Below are 24,890 nucleotides of genomic sequence, written 5' to 3'. Positions count from 1 at the left end.
CTACCATACTGCTCCATGAAAAGAATAGTGTACCTCTGTGGAATGAATTCACACACCACAAAGCTGTTTCTCAGTAAGCTTCTTACTGGTTCTTATCTGAGGATATTTCCTTTTTCACCATATCCCTCTATGCGCTCCAAAATATCACATTGCAGATTCCCCAATAAAAGTGTGAGTAAACTTTTCAATTGAAAGAATGGTGTAACTCTGAGACATGAATTTACACATCACAAAGAAGTTGCACAGAAATATTCATTTTAGTTTTTATCTGAGGATATTTCCTTTGTCACTAGAGACTTCAATGTACTCCAAAATATCCTATTGCAGATTCCACGAAATCAGTGTAATCAATCTGCTCAATGAAAAGAACAGTGAAACACTGTAAGATGAATTCACACATCACAATGAAGGTTCTCAGAAAGCTTCTTTTCAGTTTTTATTTGAGGATATTTCCTTTTACACTACAGGCCTGAATGTGCTCCCAAATATCCCTTTGCAGATTCGGGGGAGACAGTGTTATCAAATTGCTCCATGAAAAGAAAGGTGTAACTCTGTGAGATGAATTCACACATTACAGAAAACTTTCTCAGAAAGCTTCTTTCTAGTTTTTATGTGAGGATATTTTCTTTGTCACCATAAGCTTCAATGCGCTCTGAAATACCCCATTGCAGAGTCTAAGAAAACAGTGTTACCAAAGTACTCAATGAAAAGAAGACTGATACTCTGTGAGATGAATTCACCAATCACAAAGCAGAGTCTCAGAAAGCTTCTTTTTGGATTTTATCTGAGGATATTTCCTCTGTCACTGTAGGCTTCAATGCCCTGCCAAATATCCTGTTGCAGATTCCACGAAAACAGTGTTAGCAAACTGCTCCATGAAAAGAAAGGTTTACTCGGTGAGATGAACTCACACATCACAAAGAGGATTCATAGAAAGCTTCTTTCTAGTTTTTATCTGAGGATATTTCCTTTGTCACCATGGACTTCAACATGATTCAAAGTATCCATTCTCAGATTCCCCAAAAACAGTGCTACAATACTGTGCCATGATAAGATAAGTGTAACACTGTGAGATGAATTCACACTTCACAAAAGAGTTTCACAAACAGTTTCTTGTTGGTTTTTCTCTGAGGATATTTCGTTTGTCACCGTAGGCTTCAATGTACTCTGTAATATCATATTGCAGACTCCATGAAACAGTGTTAGCAAACTGCTCCATGAAAAGAGTGGTATAACTTTGTGAGAAGAATTCACCCATCACAAAGCAGTTTCTCAGAAAGCTTCTTTCTAGTTTTCATCTGAGAATATTTCCTTTTTCAACATAAGTCTCAACTTGCTCCCAAGTATCACATTGTAGATTCCACGAAAACAGAATAACAAAATGGTCCATCAGAAGAAAGCTGTTACTCTGTGAGATGAATACACACTTCCCATACAAGTTTCTCAGAAAGCTTCTTTCTAGTTTTTATCTGATTATATTTCCTTTGTCACCATAGGTTTCAATGCAATCCAAAATAACCCTTTTCAGCTTCCCCAAAAACATACTACCAAACTGTTCCATGAAACGAATCATGTAATGAATTCACAAATCACAAAATAGTTTCTCAGAAAGCTTCTTTCTAGTTTTTGTATTAGGATATTTCCGTTTTCACTGTAGGCCTCAACGTGCTGGCTAATATCTCTTTTGAGATTACACGAAAACATTGTTAGCAAACTGCTCCATGAAAAGAAACGTGTAAATCTGTGAGATGAATTCACACATCACAAAGCAATTTCTCAGAAAGCTGCCTTTTGTTTTCTCTCTGAGTATATTTCCTTTATCACCATAGGCTTCAATGTGCCCCCAAATATCCTATTGGAGATTCCATGAAAAAAGTGTTAGCAAACTTTTCAATGAAAAAAACGGTGTAACTCTGTGAGATGAATTCACACATCACAAGTAGTTTCTCAGAAAATTTCCTTTCTGTTTTTGTCTGAGGATATTTCTTTTGTCACTGTAAGCTTCAATGTGATCCAAAATATCCCTTCTCAGATTCCCCAAAAACAGTGCTACAAAACTGATCCATGAAAAGTACCGTGTAACCCTGTGAGATAAATTAACAAAGTAGTTCCACAGAAAGCATATTTCTAGCTTTTGTATGAGGATATTTCTTTTTTCACTATAAGACTTAATGTGCTTGCAAATATCCATTTGCATATTCTACGAAAACAGTGTTAGGAAACTGTTCCATGAAAAGGAATGTGTAATTCTGTGAGTTGAATTCACAGATCTCAAAACAGTTTCTCAGAAAGTTTCTTTTTGGTTTTTGTCTGAGGATATTTCTTGTGTCACCACAGACTTGAATGTGCTCCCAAATATCCTATTGCAAATTCCACGAAAACAGTGTTATCACACTGCTCATTGAAAAGAATGGTACAAAGCTGTAAGATGAATTCACGCATCCCCAAGCAGCTTCACAGAAAGCTTCTTTCTGTTTTTTATCTGAGGATATTTCTCTTTTCACTATAGGCCTCAATATGCTCCAAAATATCCCTTTGCAGATTCCATGAAAACAGTATTACAAGACTGCCCCATGAAAAGATACCTGTAACTCTGTGAGATGAATTAACACATCACAAGGAACTTTCTCAGAAAGCTTCTTTCTAGTTTTCATCTAAGAATATTTCCTTTGTCACCATAGGCTTCAATGCCATCCAAAATATCCTATTGCTGATTCCATGAATAGTGTTAGCAAACTGCTCCCAGAAAATAGTCGTGGAACTCTGTGAGATGAATATCCACATCACAAAGCTGTTTCTTAGAAAGTTTCTTGTTAGTTTTTATCTGATTATATTTCACACTAGGCTTCCATGTGATCCAAAATATCCCCTCTCAGATTCCCCAGTAACAGTGTTACCAAACTGTTCCATGAAAAGAATGGTGTAACTCTGTGAGATGAATTCACACATCACAAAGCTGTTTCTCAGATAGCTTCTTTCTAGATTTTACCTGCTGGTATTTCCTTTTTCTCCATATTCCTCAAGGCTCTCCGAATATCTCATTGCAGATTTCATGAAAAAAGTGTTAGAAAACTCAATGAAAAGAATGGGGTAATTCAGTGAGATGAATTCACACATCACCAAGCAGTTTCACAGAAAGAGTCTTTTTGATTTTTATCTGAGGATATTTCCTCTTTCACCACAGGTCTCAATGCATTCCCAAATATCTCTTGGCAGATTCCATGAAAACAGTGTCAGAAAACAGGTCCATGAAAAGAAAGGTGTAACTCTATGAGATGAATTCACATATCACAAGGAACCTCTCAGAAAACTTCTTTCCAGTTTTTATCTGAGGATATTTTCTTTGTAATCATAGGCTTGGATGTGATTCAAAATATCCCTTCTCACATTCCCCAAAAACAGTGCTACCAAACTGCTCCATGAAAAGAGTGGGTAACTCTGTGAGATGAATTCACACATTTGTGAGAAAGCAGTTTCTTAGAAAGCTTCTTTTAGTTTTTATCTGAGCATATATGCTTTTTCACCATAGGCCTCAACTTGCCCCCAACTATATCTTTGTGGGTTCCATGAAAATAGTGTTAGCTAACTGCTCCATGGAAAAAATGGTGTTACACTGTGAGATGAATACACACATCACAAAGAAGTTTCTCAGAAAGCTTCTTTTTAGTTTATGTCTGAGGATATTTCCTTTGCCACATTATTCTTCAACATGCTCCCAAATATCCTATTGCAGATTTCACGAGGATATTTCCTTTATCACCATAGGATTCAATGCGCTACCAAGTATCCTGTTGCAGATTCCACAAAAACAGGGTTATCAAACCGTTCAATGTAAAGAATGGTGTAAGACTGTTAGATGAATTCACACATCACGAAGAACTTTCTCAGAAAGCTTCTTCCTAGTTTTTATTTGAGGATATTTCCTTTGTCTCCGTAGGCTTCAATGTGATCCAAAATATCACTTCTCAGATTCCCCCAAAACAGTACTAAAAAATTGTTCCATTGAAAGAATCGTGTAACTATGTGAGATTAATTAACACAGCACCAAGTGGTTTCTCAGAAAGTTTCTTTCTTGTTTTTATATAAGGATATCTCCTTTCCCACCATAAGCTTCAATGTGTTCCCAAATATCCCCTCTCAGACACAACAAAAACAGTGATGCCAAAGTGCCCCTCCAAAAGAAAACATTTAGCTCTATGAGATGAATGCATACATCATAAAGGAGTTTCTCAGAAAGCTTCTCTACAGTTTTTACCTGAAGGTAATTCCTTTTTTGCCATGGACTCTATACGCTCTTGAATATCCCTTTCCAGATTCCACAAAAACAGTGTTACCAAACTACTAAAGAAAAGGAAAGGTGTAAGTATGTGAGATGAACTCACCCATCACATCTCTGAGAAACAAAGCAGTTTCTCAGAGAGTTTATTTTTAGTTCAAATAAGAAGATATTTCCTTTTTCATCACAGGCTTCAATGTGCTCCCAAATATCTCCTTTCAGATACCACAAAAACAGTGATGCCAAGCTGTTCAATCAAAGAAAATATTGAACTCTTTGAGATGAATACACACATCACAAAACTGTTACTGGAAAAGCTTCTCGCCAGTTTTTATCTGAAGTTATTTTCTTTTTCACTGTAGGCCACTAGGAGCTCCCAAATATCCCATTGCAGATTCCATAAAAACAGTGCTAGGAAAAAGCTCCATGAACAGAAACCTGTAACTCTGTGAGATGAATTCACAAATCACAAAGCAGTTTCTCAAAAAGCTTCTTTTTAGTTTTTATCTGATGATACTTCCTTTGTCACTGTAAGCTTCAATGCACTCCAAAATATCCCATTGCAAATTCCAAGTAAACAGTGTTAGCAAACTGCTCAAAGAAAAGAACGGTGTAGCTCTGTGAGATCAATTCACACATCATAAAACAATTTATCAGAAAGCTTCTTTTTGATTTTTAGCTGAGGATTTTTTTTTCACCATAGGCTTCAAAGTGCTCCAAAATATCCTATTACAGATTATATGAAAGCATTGTTAACAAACGGCTCAATGAAAAGAAAAGTGTAACTCTGTGGGATGAATTAACACATCACAAAGTAGTTTCTCAGACAGCTTCCTTCTAGTTTTTATATATTATTTAATTTGTCACTGAAAGCATCAATGCACTCCGAAATATCCCATTGCACATTCCAGGAAAACAGTGTTAGCAACTGCTCAATGAAAAGAACAGTGAAACTGTGAGATGAATTCACACATTGCAAAGGAGTTTCTCAGAAAGCTTCTTTCCAGTTTTTATATGAGGATATTTTCTTTGTCACCATAGACTTCAAGGCGATCTGAAATGTCCCTTCTCAGATTCACGAAAAAGAGTGCTACCAAACTGATCCATGAAAAAAAATCATGTAATTCTCTGAGATGAATTAACACATCACAGATCAGTTTCTCAGAAAGCATCTTTCTAGTTTTGATAGATTGAACTCTCCTTCCTACAGAGGAAATATCCTCAAATAAAAACTAGAAAGAAGCATTCTGAGAAACTTCTTTGAGATGGGTGAATTCATCTCACAGAGTTACATCTTTCTCTTCATGAAGCAGTTTGGTAACACTGTTTTCATGGAATCTTGCAAAGTGATACTAGGAAGCGCATTGAGGTCTATGGTGACAAAATAAATATCCTCAGATAAAAACTAGAAGGAAGCTTTCTGAGAAACACTTTATGAGAGTGAATTCATCTCACAGAGTTATACTTTCATTTCATGGAGGAGTCTGTTACCACTGTTTTTGGGGAATCTGAGAAGGGATATTTTGGATCACATTGAAGCCTATTCTGACCAAGGAAATATCCTAAAATAAAAACCAGAAAAAAGCTTTCTGAGAAATTTCTTTGTGATATGTGAATTCATCTCACAAAGCTATACCATTCTCTTCATGAAACAGTTTGCTAACACTGTTTTCGTGAAATCTGAAAAGTGATATTTCGGAGTGCATTGAGGCCTATGGTGAGAAAGGGAATATCCTCAGATAAAAACTAGAATGAATCTTTCTGAGAAACTGCTTTGTGATGGGTTAATTCATCTCACAGAGTTACACTGTTGTTTTCATTGAGCAGTCTGCTAACACTGTTTTCATGGAAAATGCAATAGGGTAGTTGGGACCACATTAAAGCCTATGGTGACAAAGGAAATATCCTCAGATAAATAGTGAAAAGAAGCTTTCTGAGAAACTGCATTGTGATGTGTGAATACATCTCACAGACTTACACTTTTCTTCTCATTGAGAAGTTTGCTAACGCTGTTTGCTTGGAATCTGCAATGGGGTATTTCTGAGTGCAATGAAGCTTATGGTGACAAAGGAAATATCCTCAGATGAAAACTAGAAAGAAGCTTTCTGAGAATCTTGTTTGTGATGGGTTAATTCATGTCACAGAGTTACACCATTCTTTTCATAGAGCAGTCTGCTAACACTGATTTCTTGGAATCTGCATTAGGATATTTGGGAGTGCATTGAAGCCTATGGTGACAAAGGAAATATCCTAAGATAAAAACTAGAAAGAACCTTTCTGAGAAACTGCTTTGGATGTGTGAATTCATCTCACAGAGTTACACGATCCTTTTCATGTATCACTTTGTTAGCACTGGTTTTGGGGAATCTGAGCAGGGATATTTTGGATCGCATTGAAGCCTATGGTGACAAGGAAATATACTAAGATAAAAACTGGAAAGAAGCTTTCTGAGAAAGTTCTTTGTGATGTGTGAATTCATCTCACCAATTTACACTTTCCTTTTCATAGAGCAGTTTGCTAACACTTTTTGTGGAAACTACAAAAGGATATTTGGGAGCACACTGAGACCTATAGAGAAAAAGGAAATATCCTCAGATAAAAACTAGAAAGAAACTTTATGAGAAACTGTTTTGTGATATGTAAATTCATCACACAGATTTACACCATTCTTTTCATACAGCAGTATGCTAACACTGTTGTCATGGAAAATGCAAGAGTTTGTTTGGGAGTGCATTGAAGCCTATGGTGACAAAGTAAATATCCTCAAATAAAAAACACAAGAAGCCTTCTGTGAAACAGCTTTGTGATGTGTGTGTATATCTCACAGAGTTAGTTACAATGTTATTTTCATTGAGCAGTCTGCTAACACTGTTTTCTTGGAATCCGTAAAGGCAAATTTCGCAGTTATTGAAGCTAATGGTGGCAAAATAACTCTCCTCAGGGAAAAAATAGAAAGAAGCTTTCTGAGAAACTGCTTTCTGATGTGTGAATTCATCTCACAGAGTTAAACTTTCATTTCATGGAACATTCTTTTGTGACTGTTTTTGGGGACTCTGAGAAGGGATATTTTAGATTGCATTGAAACTTTCTCTGACAAAGGAAATATCCTCAAATAAAACCTAGAAAGAATATTTCCAAGAAACTTCTTTGTGATGTGTAAATTCATCTCTCAGAGTTACACCTTTCTCTTCGTGAGGCAGTTTGTTAACACTGTTTTCGTGAAATCCACAAAGTGATATTTGGGAGCGTATGAGGCCTATGGTGAGAAAGGAAATATCCTCAGATAAAAATTAGAAAGAAGCTTTCTGAGAAACTGCATTGTGTTGTGTGAATACATCTCACAGAGTTACACTTTTCATTGATAGGTTTGCTAAAACTGTTTTCTTGGAATCTGCAATGGTATATCTCTTAGCACAATGAAATTTACTGTGACAAAGGAAATATCACCAGACAAAAACTAGAAAGAAACTTTCTGAGAAACTGCTTTGTGATGGGTTAATTCATCTCACAGAGTTACACCATTCTTTTCATTGAACAGTCTGCTAACACTATTTTCCTGGAATCTGCATTAGGATGTTTTGGAACACATTGAAGCCTAATGGTGACAAAGGAATTATCCTCAGATAAATAGCTAAAAGAATCTTTCTGAGAAACTTCTTTGGATGTGTGAATTCATCTCACAGAATTACACGATTCTTTTCATGGATCACTTTGTTAACACTGGTTTTGGGGAATCTGAGAAGGGATATTTTGGATTGCATTGAAGCCTATGGTGACAAGGAAATATCCTCAGTTGAAGACTGGAAAGAAGCTTTCTGAGAAACTTCTTTGTAATGTCTGAATTCATCTCACAGAGTTCCATCTTTCTTTTCATGGAGCAGTTTGCTACCACTCTTTTCATGGAATCTCCAAAGGGATATTTGGGAGCAGTTTGAGGCCTATAGTGAAAAATGAAATATCGTAAGATAAAAATTAGAAAGAAGATTTCTGAGAAACTGCTTTGTGATGGGTTAATTCATCACACAGAATTACACCATTCTTTTCATACAGCAGTTTACTTACACTGTTTTTGTGGAAAATGCAAGAGGATGTTTAGGAGTGCATTGAAGCCTATGGTGACAGAGGAAATATCCTCAGATAAAAACCACAAAGAAACCTTCTGAGGAACTGCTTTGTTTTGTGTGAATACATCTCACGGAGTTTCAATGTTACTTTCATTGAGCAGTCTGCTAACAGTTTTCTTGGAATCCGTAAAGGGAAATTTTGCATTGCATTGAAGCTTATGGTGACAAAGGAAATATCTTAGAGAAAAGCTAGAAAGAATGTTTCTGAGAAACTGATTTCTGATGTGTGAATTCATCTCACTGAGTTACACTTTCATGGAGCTGTCTGTTACCATGGTTTTTGGGGAATCTGAGAAGGGATATTTTGGATCGGAATGAAGTCTACTCCAACAAAGGAAGTATCCTCAAATAAAAACTCGAAAGAAGCTTTCTGAGAAACTTCTTTTGATGAGTGAATTCATCTCACAGAGTTACACCTTTCTCTTCATGAAACAGTTTGCTAACACTATTTTCGTGAAATGTTCAAAGTGATATTTGGGAGCACATTGAAGCCTACGGTGAGAAAAGAAATATCTTCAGATAAAAACTAGAAAGAAGCTTTCTGAGAAACTGTATTGTGTTGTGTGAATACATCTCACAGAGTTACACCTTTCTTTTCAACGAGAGGTTTGCTAACACTCTTTTCTTGGAATCTGCAAAGAGATACTAGGGAGCACATTAAGGTTTATGGTGACAAAGGAAATAGCCTCCAATAAAAACTAGAAAGAAGCTTTCTGAGAAACTGCTTTGTGATATATGAATACATCTAACAGAGTTACAATATTATTTTCATTGAGCAGTCTGGTAACACCGTTTTCCTGGAATTTGTGATAGGATACTTGGGAGCTCATTGAAGCCTATGGTGACAAAGGGAATATCCTCAAATAAAAACCAAAAAGAAGCTTTCTGAGAAACTGCTTTGGATGTGTGAATTTATCTCACAGAGGTACACAATTCTTTTTATAGATCACATTGATAGCACTGTTTTTGGGGAATCTGGGAAGGGATATTTTGGATTGCATTGAAGCCTATGGTGACAAAGGAAATATCCTCAAATAAAAACTCGAAAAAAGCTTTCTGAGAAACTTCTTTGTGATTCACACACAAAATGTGTGAATTTGTCTCACAGAGTTACACTTCTCCCTTCATGAAGCACTTTGCTAGCACTGTTTTCGTGGAATCTGCAAACTGATATTTGGGAGTGCAGTGAGGTGTACAGTGAAAAAGGAAATATCCTCAAATGAAAACTAGAAAGAAGTTCTTTGAGAAACTGCATTGTGATGTGTGAATGTATCTCACAGAGTTACACTTTTCTTTTCATTGAGCAGTTTTCTAATGCTGTTTTCTTGGAATCTGCAATGAGATATTTCTTAGCCAACAAAGCTTATGGTGACAAAGAAAATATCCTCAGATTAAAAACTGGAAAGAAGGTTTCTGAGAAACTGCTTTCCAGTGTGTGAATTCATCTCACAGAGTTACACTTTTCTTTCATGAAGCACTCTCTTAACACTGTTTTTGGAGAATCTGAGAAGGGATATTTGGGATCGCATTGAAGCTTATACTGAGAAAAGAAAATAGCCTCATATAAAAACTAGAAAGGAGCTTTCTGAGAAACTACTTTGTGATGTGTGAATTCATCTCACAGAGTTACACATTTCTCTTCATGAAGCAGTTTGCTAACACTGTTTTCATGGAATCTGCAAAGTGATAGTAGGGAGCTCATTGAGGCCTATGGTGAAAAAGGAAATATCATCAGGTAAAAGTAGAAAGAGACTTTCTGAGAAACTGCATTGTGATGGGTGAATGCATCTCAGAGTTACACGTTTCTTTTCATTGAGCAGGTTGCTAATACTGTTTTCTTGGGATCTGTAATACGATATTTCTTAGCTCAATGAAGCTTAGGGTGACAAAGGAAATATCCTTAGGTAAAAGCAAAAGAAGCCTTCTGAGAAATTGCTTTGTGATGTGTGAATACATCTCACATATTTACAGTGTTCTTTTCTTTGAGTAGTCTGATAACACTGTTCTTGTAATCCATAAAAGGATATCTCGCAGTGCATTGAAGCTTATGGTGACAAAGGATATATCCTCAGAGAAAAACTAGAAAGATATTGTTTGACAATCTGCTATCTGATGTGTGAAATCATTTCACAGAGTTACACTTTCCTATCAAGGAGCAGTTTGTTAACACTATTTCTGGGGAATCTGAGATGGGATATTTTGGATCACATTCAAGCATATGCTGACAGAGGAAATATAATAAGATAAAAACTAGAAACAAGCTTTCTGAGAAACTACTTTGTGACGGGTGAATTCATCTCACAGAGTTATACCTTTCTTTTCATGAAGCTGTTTGCTAACGCTGTTTTCTTGGAATCTGCAAACGGATATTTAGGAGCGCATTGAAACCTATGGTGAAAAAAGAAATATCCTCAGATAAAATCTAGAAAGAAGTTTTCTGAGAAACTGCATTGTGATGTGTGAATGTACCTCACAGTGTTACACCGTTCCTTTCATTGAGCAGTTTGCTAACACTGTTTTCTTGGAGTCCGCAATGAGATATATCTTAGTGCAAAGAAGCTTATGGTGACAAAGGAAATATCCTCAGAGAAAAATTAGAAAGAAGGTTTCTGAGAAACTGCTTTCTGATGTCTGAATTCATTTCACAGAGGTACACTTTCCTTTCGTGAAACAGCTTGTTTCCTCTGTTTTTGGGGAAACTGAGAAGGGATATTTTTGATCGCATTGAAGTGTATGCTGACAAAGGAAATGTCCTCATATATAAACTAGAAAGAAGTTTTGTGAGAAACTGCTTTGTGATGTGTGAATACATCTCACAGAGTTAGTGTTCTTTATATTGAGTAGTCTGCTAACACTGTTTTCTTGGCATCCAGAAAGGTATATTTCGGAACGCATTGAAGCTTATGATGACAATGGAAATACCCTCAGAAAAAAAATAGAAAGAAGGTGTCTGATAATCTACTATCTGAAGTGTGAATTCATCTCACAGAGTTACACTTTCCTATCATGGAGGAGTTTGTTAGCTCTATATTTGGGGAATCTCAGATGGGATATTTTGGATCGCATTGGAGCCTACACTGACAAAGGAAATATTCTCAGATATAAAGTAGAGAGAATAATTCTGAGAAACTTCTTTGTGATGTGTGAATTCATCTCACAGAGTTACATCTTTCTCTTCATGAAGCCATTGCTAATACTGTTTTCATGGAATCTGCAAAGAGATATTTGGTAGCACATTGAGGCTTTTGGTGAGAAAGGAAATATCCTCAGATAAAAACTACAAAGAAGCTTTCTGAGAAACTGCATTGTGATGTATGAATGAATCTCATAGACTTACACTGTTCTTTTAACTGAGCAGCTTGCTGACACTGTTTGCTTGGAATCTGCAATGGGATGTTTCTTAGCACAATGAAGATTATGGTGACAGAGAAAATATCCTCAGATAAAAACTAGAAAGAAGCGTTCTGAGAATCTGCTTTGGGATGGGTTAATTAATCTCACAGAGTTACACCAATCTTTTCTTTTAGCAGCCTGCTAACACTGTTTGTGTGGAATCTGCATTAGGATATTTGAGAGCATATTGAAACCTATGGTGACAAAGGAAATATCCTGAGATAAAAACCAAAAAGAAGCTTTCTGAGATACTACTTTGGATTTGTGAATTCATCTCACAGAGTTACACATTCCTTTCATGGAGCAGTGTGTTACCACTGTTTTTGGGGAATCTGAGAAGGGATATTTTGAATTGAATTGAAGTCTGCACTAACAATGGAAATATCCTCAAGAAAAACTAGAAAGAAGCATTCTGAGAAAATTTTTTTGAGGTGTGAAATCATGTCACAGAAATACACCTTTCTCTTCATGAAGCAGTTTGCTAACACTGTTTTCATGGAATCTGCAAAGTGATCATTGGGAGCACATTGAGGACTTTGGTGAAAAAGGAAATATCCTCAGATAAAAACTAGAAAGAAGCTTTCTGAGAAACTACTTTGTGATGTATGAATTCATCTCACAGAGTTACACCACTATTTTGGGCAGCCGTTTGCTAGCACTGCATTTTGGAATCTGAGAACTGATATTTCTGATCACTTTGAAGACTATATGGACAAAGGAAATATCCTCAGATAAAAACCAGAATGCAGCTTTCTGAGATACTGCTTTGTGATGTGTGAATTTGTCTCACACAGGTATAACACTCGTTCATGGAGGAGTTTGCTAGCACTGTTTGTGTGGAATCACAGAAGAGATATCTTGGATAACATTGAGTCATATGGTGAAAAAAAATATCCTCAGATACGAACTGGAGAGAAGCCTTCTCAGAAACTGCTTTGTGGTGTGTGAACTCATCTCACAGATTTACACTGTTGCTTTCATTGAGAAGTTTGCTATCACTGTTTTCACAGAATCTGCAATGAGATATACGGGAGTGCTTTTCTAAATATACAATCATGTCATCTGCAAAGAGGGACAATTTGACTTCTTCTTTTCCTAACTGAATACCCTTTATTTCTTTCTCTTGCCTGATTGCCCTAGCCAGAACTTCCAACACTATGTTGAATAGGAGTGGTGAGAGAGGGCATCCCTGTCTTGTGCCAGTTTTCAAAGGGAATTTTTCCAGTTTTTGCCCATTCAGTATGATTTAGAAAACCCCATTGTCTCAGCCCAAAATCTCCTTAAGCTGATAAGCAACTTCAGCAAAGTCTCAGGATACAAAATTAATGTGCAAAAATCACAAGCATTCTTATACACCAGTAACAGACAAACAGAGAGCCAAGTCATGAATGAACTTCCATTCACAATTGCTTCAAAGAGAATCAAATACCTAGGAATCCAACTTACAAGGGATGTAAAGGACCTCTTCAAGGAGAACTACAAACCACTGCTCAGTGAAATAAAAGAGGACACAAACAAATGGAAGAACATACCATGCTCATGGATAGGAAGAATCAATATGGTGAAAATGGCCATATTGCCCAAGGTTATTTATAGATTCAATGCCATCCCCATCAAGCTACCAATGAGTTTCTTCACAGAATTGGAAAAAACTGCTTTAAAGTTCATATGGAACCAAAAAAGAGCCCGCATCTCCAAGACAATCCTAAGTCAAAAGAACAAAGCTGGAGGCATCACGCTACCTGACTTCAAACTATACTACAAGGCTACAGTAACCAAAACAGCATGGTACTGGTACCAAAACAGAGATATAGACCAATGGAACAGAACAGAGTCCTCAGAAATAATACCACACATCTACAGCCATCTGATCTTTGACAAACCTGAGAGAAACAAGAAATGGGGAAAGGATTCCCTATTTAATAAATGGTGCTGGGAAAATTGGCTAGCCATAAGTAGAAAGCTGAAACTGGATCCTTTCCTTACTCCTTATACGAAAATTAATTCAAGATGGATTAGAGACTTAAATGTTAGACCTAATACCATAAAAATCCTAGAGGAAAACCTAGGTAGTACCATTCAGGACATAGGCATGGGCAAAGACTTCATGTCTAAAACACCAAAAGCAACGGCAGCAAAAGCCAAAATTGACAAATGGGATCTCATTAAACTAAAGAGCTTCTGCACAGCAAAAGAAACTACCATCAGAGTGAACAGGCAACCTACAGAATGGGAGAAAATTTTTGCAATCTACTCATCTGACAAAGGGCTAATATCCAGAACCTACAAAGAACTCCAACAAATTTACAAGAAAAAAACAAACAACCCCATCCAAAAGTGGGCAAAGGATATGAATAGACATTTCTCAAAAGAAGACATTCATACAGCCAACAAACACATGAAAAAATGCTCATCATCACTGGCCATCAGAGAAATGCAAATCAAAACCACAATGAGATACCATCTCACACCAGTTAGAATGGCGATCATTCAAAAGTCAGGAAACAACAGGTGCTGGAGAGGATGTGGAGAAATAGGAACACTTTTACACTGTTGGTGGGATTGTAAACTAGTTCAACCATTATGGAAAACAGTATGGCGATTCCTCAAGGATCTAGAACTAGATGTACCATATGACCCAGCCATCCCATTACTGGGTATATACCCAAAGGATTATAAATTATGCTGCTATAAAGACACATGCACACGTATGTTTATTGCAGCACTATTCACAATAGCAAAGACTTGGAATCAACCCAAATGTCCATCAGTGACAGATTGGATTAAGAAAATGTGGCACATATACACCATGGAATACTATGCAGCCATAAAAAAGGATGAGTTTGTGTCCTTTGTAGGGACATGGATGCAGCTGGAAACCATCATTCTTAGCAAACTATCACAAGAACAGAAAACCAAACACCGCATGTTCTCACTCATAGGTGGGAACTGAACAATGAGATCACTTGGACTCGGGAAGGGGAACATCACACACTGGGCCCTATCATGGGGAGGGGGGAGGGAGGAGGGATTGCATTGGGAGTTATACCTGATGTAAATGACGAGTTGATGGGTGCTGACGAGTTGATGGGTGCAGCACGCCAACATGGCACAAGTATACATATGTAACAAACCTGCACGTTATGCACATGTACCCTAGAACTCAAAGTATAAAAAAAAAAAGACAGAGAGATATACGGGAGTGCATTGAGACCTGAAATATACTCAGAGAAAAACAAAAAAGAAGCTTTCTGAGAAACTGCTTTGTGATGTGTGAATTGAACTCACAGGATTACACCACTATTTCCTGAAGCCGTATGTTAGCACTGTTTTTGTGGAATCTGAGAACTGATATTTTGGATCGCTGTGAAGACTATACAGACAAAGGAAATATCCTCAGATAAAAACCAGAAAGAAGCTTTTTGAGAAACTGCTTTGTATGTGTGAATTTATCTCACAGAGTTACACCACTATTTCATGGAGCCATTTGCTAACACTGTTTTTGTGGAAACTGATAACTGATACTTTGGATCGCTTTGAAAACTATACAGACAAAGGATGCATCCTCAGATAAATCCAGAATGAAGCTTTCTGAGAAAGTGCTTTGTGATGTTTGAATTCATTTCACAGTTACACCATGCTTTCATGGAGGAGTTTGCTAGCACTGTTTTTATGGAATCTAAAAAGTGATATATTGGATATCATTGAATCCCATGGTTAAAAATGAAATATCCTCAAATAAAAACTGGAGTGAAACCTTCTCAGAAACTGCTTTGCTGTGGGTGCATTCGGATTACAGAGTTATACCATTGCTTTCATTGAGAAGCTTGCTAACAGTGTTTTCACAGAATCTGTAATGAAACACACGGGGGTGCTTTGAGACCTGAAATATCCTCAGATAAAAACAAGAAAGAAGCCTTTTGAGAAACTCCTTTGTGATGTGTGAATTCATCTCACAGAGTTACACCACTATTTCTTGGAGCCAATTGCTAGCACTGTTTTTTAGAATCTGAGAAGCCTTTTTTTTTTTAAGTGACAGAGTCTCACTCTGTTGCCCAGGCTGGAGTGCAGTGGTGAGATCTCGGCTCACTACAGCCTCCGCCTCATTGGTTCAAGTGATTCTCCTGCCTCAGTCTCCCAAGTAACTGGGATTACAAGTGCCTGCCACCACACCCGGCTAATTTTTGTATTTTTTGTAGAGACGGGGTTCAAGGAACTCCTGACCTCCAGTGATCCACCCACCTTGGCCTCCCAAAGTGCTGGGATTATAAGCGTGAACCACCATGCCCAGTCCCTGCATGCTTTTTAATAATTGCTTCTGAGCTTGGGGTCACCAGGAGCACACAGGTCACGGACCCCAGCAAACAAGTGTGCATTTCTGAAGTATTTGTTTTTCACCCAGAGCCCAGGGTAAGACAGCTATACTTCCTGAGTCAGGACTTGGAGGGTGTCCAGGTTACCATCTCCTACCTCAGGTTGTAGGCCACAGAGGAACCTATGGTTCTTTGGGAGCATTCAGCAGGGGTGGACTTAGGTCCACTTCTTGCCTTGACTTGGCCCAAGGCCTTGATCTTATTGGTACATTGGTTCCCCAGGCAGCAAGCTTGGGCACAGGGTGGCTACAGACGCAGCATCTAACCAAGGTCTTGCTGCTTTGCTTACTATTTCCCTTATCAATGGGGATCCCAAAGAGCACCCTGGGGCTCAGTGCTGTGCTGGGAGGGCTCAGAACTTAGAAAAGCCGTCACACTCTGAGTTCCGGTTTATTACAAGGAAAGGACACAGGTCACGGTGAACGAAGGCTCAGGGTGCACAGGACAAGCTCCAGGAGAGACCAGGCGTGAGCTTCAGTGGCTCCTCGCCCAGGGGAGTTGTGCCGACAGCACCTGTTTCTTTCAGCAACAGTGTGGGACAGCATGCATGGAGTCATAACTAGGGAAGCTCACCCAGCCGTGGCGACCAGGGTTTCCACAGGGGGTGGATCGCATAGGCACGGAGCGCCTGCATGGCCAACCCTGGTTACTTGGGCTGCAGCCACCAGAGGTCTAGCTGGGACTCTGTGGCCCAAGGCCCTCACCGTAAATGATGTGGTTAACACAGACCGCCTGGCAGTCCAGTAAACCAAGACGCTCACATGGGGCGGGATTTTCTAGGGGCCTAGAGGTTATTCTCCAGGAGCTGGGCAGAGGCCAGACCTGCCTTTGGAAGGTACAGGGTGTAGACCCCACCCTGTGGCATGGCCCTGAGCTGCAACCCTCCTGCCATGGGCCCTGAGGATGTCCTTTGCCATCTTGCAAGTGCTCCTGCATGTGGTGGTCCAGGCTGTGGAGTGGGTCCACATGCTCCCCAGGGGCTGGGTTACGGTGGGCATGGGGTCCGGGTACTTAGTCTGCCTGTGGCTGCACAGGGACTGCCACCCTGTCCTCTTGCTGGTGTCCCCAGAGACCCTAGATCTGAGGGAGTCCCAGGCAGGAGGCAGGAGCCTGTGCTCTGGACCCAGCTGTGTTACCAATTCCCTGCATGACCTCAGACAGGTCCCCTCCTGTCTGGGTCAGAGGATCACCAAGGCCTGTTCCATCTGGAATGTCCTCGGCTTTGTGAAGCGTTTCATTGGCCTCAACAGGCTGGAACTGAACTGGCTTTGCAGGAGAGCTACCATCTTCTTGGATAGCCAAGTCCCTGTGCCCCTCCCCTGCCCATGAAATGTGATTCTGTGCTTAGTGACAGGTGCCTTATTTAACACAGAGGGAGTCTAACTGGAACCTGTTTTCCTTCTTTCTAGGTGTTTAGTGACGACCTTACCAAACTAATCATTGATAATATTGTGTCTGATCTCATTCAGATTTATACCATGGACACAGAGATCCCCTAAGGCCCTGGCCCAGGCCTGCCCAAAGAGAAGCCCAGGATGGTTGGCTGCCTGGGGACTTTGCCACCACGTTGCCATGACGGCTGGTCCCCAGAGGACCAGCTGGGAGGACTGGTTTGCTGCTGGAGAAGGACTAGAGAAGGCGATGGCATGCTGCTGCTTTGACAGTCCCTAGCAGTTGCGGTCCAGACGATGATGGGAGCCGCACCTCCAGTGGGCAGGCCGGGAGTGCACTGTGTGAGCTGACCCAAGGCAGCCACATCTGCTTTTGTCCTTTGAGAGGACTCTGACTACAACAGAGGCATGACATCAATGAAAGGAAAACCATGAAATCGATGAGACTGAATCCTTAGGGATTTTTTAAAGCCAGATACATGGCGAGAATGAATGTGCAACATGGCTGAAATCTATTTTGTGTAATAAAAGGTGATGCAAGTCAATAGGGACCCTTGGCTTTGATCTGCAGTGCATGCTGCACATGGGGGTGTGCGGGGCCGCCAGAGACTGCTTCCCATGGAGTGCCCTCAGGTAGAGTGTCCCACACAGCCACCAGGCGGCAGGCCTGGGGTTAGGGAGGATCACTTGCATTCAGAAAAGTGAGACCTGATCAAAAGTAACTAAAAGTAATGCGTTTTTCAGTGACTCCCTGCTCAAAAGCCAGTGGGTAAGAAGGAGTCCAGGAGATGCTCTCTGGGTCCCCTTACAGGCTAGACATACGTTCAGCACGTGGCATAGGGCTGGGGGACTGGTAGGTTTACACAGGAGGGTGGGCTCCGGCTCCTGCAGGTGTGGGGGCAGGGGTGATGCAGGTCAGGGCAGAGTCTTGCTTGACTTTACAGAGCGACTATGTTCAGTGTCCTCAGGGTGAAGTATCTGAGCAGATGTCACAGGCCTCCCTGGTGGGCAGGCTTGCCCCGGCTGACCTGCCCTTCATTTTGTAGAACTCCCCTGTGGGTTTTGATGATTAACTTCTCCTAAATGTGGGCTCCTGCTTTACCTGGTGTAAGCTTTTTAAGACTAATCAGTCAAAGAACCACATTTTTTAAGCAGCTACTGTGTGCCCAGTCCTTGCCTACGCTCTGGCAACCTGGTGAAACTCCTTGCTTATGTGGAGGGAGAGATGGGAAACAGAATGAGAATGTGTAGCATGGTAGTGAAAAGTGCTCAGGGGAAGAGAAGGTGGCCAGGGCTCAGAAGAATTATGGTAAAAATGACCCTGATGCCTGGGTGTGGTGGCTCATGCCTGCAATCCCAGTGTTTTGGGAGGCCGAGGTGGGTGATCACCTGAGGTCGGGAGGTCGTAGACCAGCCTGGCCAACATGGCAAAACCCCATCTTTACTAAAAATACAAAAATTAGCCAGACGTGGTGGTGGGTGCCTGTAATCTCAGCTACTTGGGAAACTGAGGCAGGAGAATTGCTTGAAGTTGGGAGGTGGAGGTTGCAGTGAGCCGAGATCACGCCACTGCACTCCAGCCTGGGCGACAGAGGGAGACTGTATCTTTTTAAAAAAAAAAAAAAAAAACGGAGAAAATATTCACAAACTCTCCATCTGACAAGGGGTTAATAACCAGAATATATAAGGAATTTAGACAACAGAATAACAACCCAATTTAAAAATGGGCAATAGACCCAAATAGACATTTCTCCAAAGAAGACATACAAATGCCCAACAGGTATATGAAAAAATTGCTCAACGTCAGTAATCAGGGAAATGCAAATCAAAACCATATTGAGGATATCACCTTACTCCAATTAGAATGGCTACTATCAAACTAAAGAAAACAAGCTTTGGTGAGGATGTGGAGAAAAAGGAACATTCACACACTGCTGGGGGGATATAGTATAGCCACTGTGGAAAACGGTATGGAGATTCCTCAAACATTTTAAAAATAGGCAGGGGATGGTGGCTCAGGCCTGTCATCCCAGCACTTCAGGAAGTGGAAGCAGGAGGATCATTTGAACCCAGGAGTTCAAGACCAGCTTGGGCAACATATGAAGACCTCTTGTCTATTAAAAAAAAAAAATTACGTCAGGCACAATGGCTCATGCCTGTATTCCCAGCACTTTGGGAGGCTGAGGCAGGAGGATGGCTTGAGCCCAGCAGTTCGAGACCGGAAAAGAAAAGAAAAAAATTTTAGCATTCAATATATTTTTAACATTCCAACAAACGAAAGAGTGGGTTCTGGAGTTAGACCGCTTGGCTGTGAAGGCTGGTTCCGTCACCCGTGTATCTTGGGCTAATTGATCCACCTCTCTTTTCTTTTCTTTTTTCTTTTCTTTTCTTTTCCTTTCTTTTTTCTTTTTTCTCTTCTTTTTTCTTTTCTCCTTCCTTCCTTCCTTCCCTCCCTCCCTCCCCTCTTCTTTCTTTTGTTTTGTTTTGTTTTTTCTTTTCTTTTGCAATCATGACTCACTACAGCCTTGACCTCCTGGGCTCATTCAATCCTCCCACCTGAGCCTCCTGAGTAGCTGGGACTATAGGTGTGCACCACCATGCCTGGCTATTTTTTAAATTTTATTTTTACTTTTGGTAGAGATGAGGCCTTGCTATGTTGCCCAGGCTGGTCTCAAACTCCTGGACTCAAGTGATCCTCTAACCTTGGCCTCCTAAAGTGCTGGGATTACAGGTGTGAGCCACCATGCCTGGCCTGGTATGTTAAAATGTAAAACCAATAAAGAACATAGTAGTTGCTTGAAATAACAGGCAGTCATTGTGTTGGGGAAAGTTAGTGTCCACCAATTCTAGATAGGATCATGTGCTTCATGTTCATCTCTGGAAGTCCAGGGGACTGTATAGGTGTCACTGTAAGCACTTAAGGGCAAAGGTGTAAACACCATCTATTTTCTTATCTGAACTTCCAGAAAGAAAGGACTTGGAGGTGACAGAATTGCAAGCTGGAAACAGCCTCCGTGCCTATATTTCTTCTGGAGCCTAACAGAGCCTCCCACATGCATTGAACTGTGCTGTGGGTGAGAAAAAAAAGCCATAAGAAAAAAGGAGGAGAGACAGACACGGGAGAAAAGCCACACTACAACAGAGGCAGAGGTTGGAGTGAAGCATCTACAAGCCAAGGAATTCCGAGGACGGCTGGCAATGCCCAAAGCTAAGAGGAGGTCCTGGAACAGATTCTGCCCTGGAGCCTTCAGAGGGAGCATGGCCTGCCCATGCCTTGATTTTGGACTTTTGGCCTTCAGAACTGTGAGAGAAGTTTCTGTTGTTGTGAGCAGCCATGGGCCACTCACACACGGGCCTCCCCGAGACCCCTGCACAAGCCTTTACTCCCAGGACTAAGCTGTTTCACTGAGTACCAATTTTCCCCCGTGGCACCTGTGTCATATCTGAAGCAGAAGCTTGTGGACAGGGGATTCACAGACACATATTTGTGATTCTTTTAGGGTAGCATGATATCTCTCCATGAAGGGCCAGCTGTCTTGGTGTGGACTTTGGCTCAATCTGGACTTACTCATCCTTATGGTTCAGGATGCACTTGGACACCAATGCAGCAAGGGCATGGTGCGATTCTTCTGCCTGCTGTTTTCAATTTGTCTTCTTTTCTTTTCTTTTTTCTTTTCTTCTTCCTTTCTTTCTTTTTTTTTTTTTGAGACAGAATCTCACTCTGTCACTCAGGCTGGAGTGCAGTGGCATGATCTCAGCTCACTGCAACCTCCACCTCTTGGGTTCAAGCGATTCTTCTGCCTCAGCCTCCCAAGTAGCTGGGATTACAGGTGTGCACCACCATGCCAGGCTAATTTTTGTATTTTTAGTAGAGAGAGGGTTTCATCATTTTGGCCAGGCTGGTCTCGAGCTCCTGACCTCAAGTGATCCCCCGCCTTGGCCTCTCAAAATGCTGGGATTACAGGCGTGAGCCACTGCGCCTGGCCCCATTGGTCTTTTCGCTGGTTTTAGAAGCATGGACTCTGATGCTTTGAATGACTTTGAAGCCATTTTTCTCCTCTCTTGGCAGCCTTCCTGGAAAATGCGTCTTCCGATGCTGCCAAGTCAAAAAGGGAAAGAGAAATCCAATGAAGTGAGGGGAGTGTGGTCTTAGCGCCATCGCCAGGGTGGTCACTGGCAAGTCCTGGCTCTTCCGGGCTCAAGCAGGAGTGGGACCATGGAGCATGGGCGTGCACAGGTACAGGTGTTTAGGGATGAAGTATGTGGATTAAGAGAATGAGTGAAATGGCGGGCTTTCTTCCTGTGGCTTTGGATTAGCAAAGGCGTCTGTGATTGGAACTCTGCTGCACTGCTGATGAGAATGGAAAATGGCGGTTTCTCAAAAGGTTCAACCTACAGTCCCGATAGGATCCAGTAATTCCACTGCTGGGTATAGGCCCAAAGGAATGGAAGGCAGGGTCTGGAAGGGCAGTTTGCATGCCCATGTTCACTGCAGCATGATCCACAGGAGCTGAAATGTGGAAGCAACCTAAATGTCCATGGATGGCTGATGGCATAAACAAAATGCAGCATATCCAGACAATGGAGTATGATTCCCCTTAAAAAGGAAATTCTGACACATGCTTCAACATGGGTGACCCTTGAGGACATCATGCTAGTCACAGAAGGGCAAATACTGTAGGATTCCACTTCTATGAGGGTATGAGGGGCCTAGTGTTGTCAAATCCATAGAGACAGAAAGTAGAAGGGTGGGTGCCAGGGGCTGGGGAGTGGGGAGTTGGGGTTGAACGGGTCCAGAGCTTCAGTTTGGGAAGATGAACAAGTTCCGCGGCTGGATGGTGGTGATGGCTGCACAGCACCGTGAATGTGCTTGTGATCTGTGTTTTACCACAATAAAAGAAGTGAGGAGTGTGCATGTGTGTCAGGGAGCCTCAAATTCCTGGGCCCAAGGGATCCTCCTGCCTCGGCTTCCCAAAGCACTGGGATTACAGGCCTGAGCCACTGGGCCATGTACTACAGGCCCTTTCAAGTCAAGGCAGCCATAGCTCCTGCAACAGCTGGAGCCCCTCCCCACGGGGCCTAACATCCCAGCATTAGTTCCTCTTCTGCTTACACATCCGGCCAGGCTGCTGCACACCCAGGGGAAACCCCCTCCTGCCCATGGCTTCTCCAGCTCTGTTAAAGCGGCATGAAGGCACCTTTGTTTTGTTCCGCACGTTAACTCACCAAATAATAAATCACACACATTACCCAGACCAGGATGTAAGAAGCCTTTCATTTTTTTAATGCACAGAAATTTTGGTCTATTCTTTAAGTTAGGAAATTCAACTACAGACTTTAAATTATTATGCATCTGTGATCTTTCTCATTAAGTTTTTTTTGTTCATCTTTGTAACAGGCAGATAAAAATGTAAAACATATTTATGAACTGAACACAGTTGACCAAGCCATTCCAGGTAATATAATGCTTTATAAAGAGGGGCTTCCCAGTGAGACAGGGCCCCCCGCCTGAAGACTGCAAAAATAAGAGCAAAACATTCCAGATTACGGTGCCCCGTTTCTGAACTGCACACCACAGCACAAAGGTGACCTAGGGACTAAACGATCGACATTCACATGAGGCAACTTTATACAGCAGCAGTGAGGGTTTGCTTTTAATATCTATTGGCCATTGGTCCTATCGGTGTGTCTACGACAGTGAGAAGAAGCTGGTGATTGCAGCAGCACGCAGCTCATCTTCCGCAATGTCAATGTCTCAAATTTGATTTCTCGTTGAAGAACACAAAGACCCTCAACAAATGGAGTTGCCCTTTTTCTTATTATCGTCTAAACAAGGACATCAGGGAACAGTTTACAAATGGGTAACATTCTCAATGTGCCCTTTAGAAAAAAGGGATGGCTTTGAGTTATCTGCAGCTGGCATTTTAAAGTGAGATTTTCAGCCAGGCGCGGTGGCTCAAGCCTGTAATCCCAGCACTTTGGGAGGCCGAGACGGGCGGATCACGAGGTCAGGAGATTGAGACCATCCTGGCTAACACGGTGAAACCCCGTCTCTACTAAAAAATACAAAAAACTAGCTGGGCGAGGTGGCGGGCGCCTGTAGTCCCAGATACTCGGGAGGCTGAGGCAGGAGAATGGCATAAACCCGGGAGGCGGAGCTTGCAGTGAGCTGAGATCCGGCCACTGTACTCCAGCCTGGGCGACAGAGCAAGACTCCGTCTCAAAAAAATAAAAATAAAATAAAAAAATAAATAAAGTGAGATTTTCTTTTCTAGCCAAAATTCTTTTGCCCGAGATTTGACTACTCATGCTGAGGGGTGACATGGCATTAATGGTAATAGTGGGGATGGTGCCTGCTCCTGTTTGGTTTGTGTGGATGCCAGTGGAGGTATGACAAGCCTCCCGAGGGTGCCAGTCCACATTGGTGGCTTCCATTCCGATCCTCTGTCCCTCAGGTCCCAACTGTCTCCCAGCGGCTGAGCCCCAGGCCCAACCACCTCCCTGCAAAACGTGACACCTGCAAGTGCAGAAGGCAAGGGTCCCCCATGGCATCACTGTGTGGACCTAGGGGCTTCCTCAGGAGGGTGGCAAAAGTCAGGCCCCTCTTTATCCCCTCTGCTCATTTGGGGGAAACTGAGGCTTGGCCACCAGGTGCCCACACTGCCAGGACAGGCTCCCCTCAGTACCTGGTGCTCAGCCACAAATCCATGCCTTCATGGCTTAAGCTTGGCCTCTGGACACAAAGACTAGGGTGGGAAGAGTGCTTTGGTGATGGCATCTCTGGTGTCACAGCAGACATTGAGGTGGTCTACTGAGGACTCCTCAGCATTTGCCAAAGCAAACAGTGGGAGTCCATCCAGGTGCTGAGGGGACAGGGTCTGAACTGTGGCTGCCTCCCTGCCGTCATTCTCCCACCGCCAGCTCCTCCGGGCTTCTGACGCTCCCTCTCCCTCCATTGGCTTCTTTAGAACTCTTGGCCCTGCCCCCGCCCCCTAGGACCTGTGCTCAGCTGGGGCTGCTCCCTGGACTCTGGGCAGGACCCACAACTCCAAGAGTGCTTCATGCTCTTGAAGTTGGGGGCGTGGCCAGGATGAAGGATGTGGAATTGCAGCAGAAACCAAAGAAAGCTGAAAACGAAACTCCCGTTTCACTAACTGGAGGACTCCTACTCATCAATATTTTGTTTTTTTCCTTTTAGATTAAAATTTCAATTGAAAGGGTTTTCTCCTCTCTGGCAGGGGTCTCAGTGCAAATGCTCCACCTACATATATGTGCACACATGCACACGCATGCACACTGCAGATGTGCCTAGTTTTTGCTGGGGATGGATTGC

The sequence above is a fragment of the Theropithecus gelada genome, chromosome 20 (genome assembly GCF_003255815.1).
Source record: "Theropithecus gelada isolate Dixy chromosome 20, Tgel_1.0, whole genome shotgun sequence".
Taxonomy (NCBI): Eukaryota; Metazoa; Chordata; class Mammalia; order Primates; family Cercopithecidae; genus Theropithecus; species Theropithecus gelada.
Note: the sequence above shows the minus strand (reverse complement) of the source record.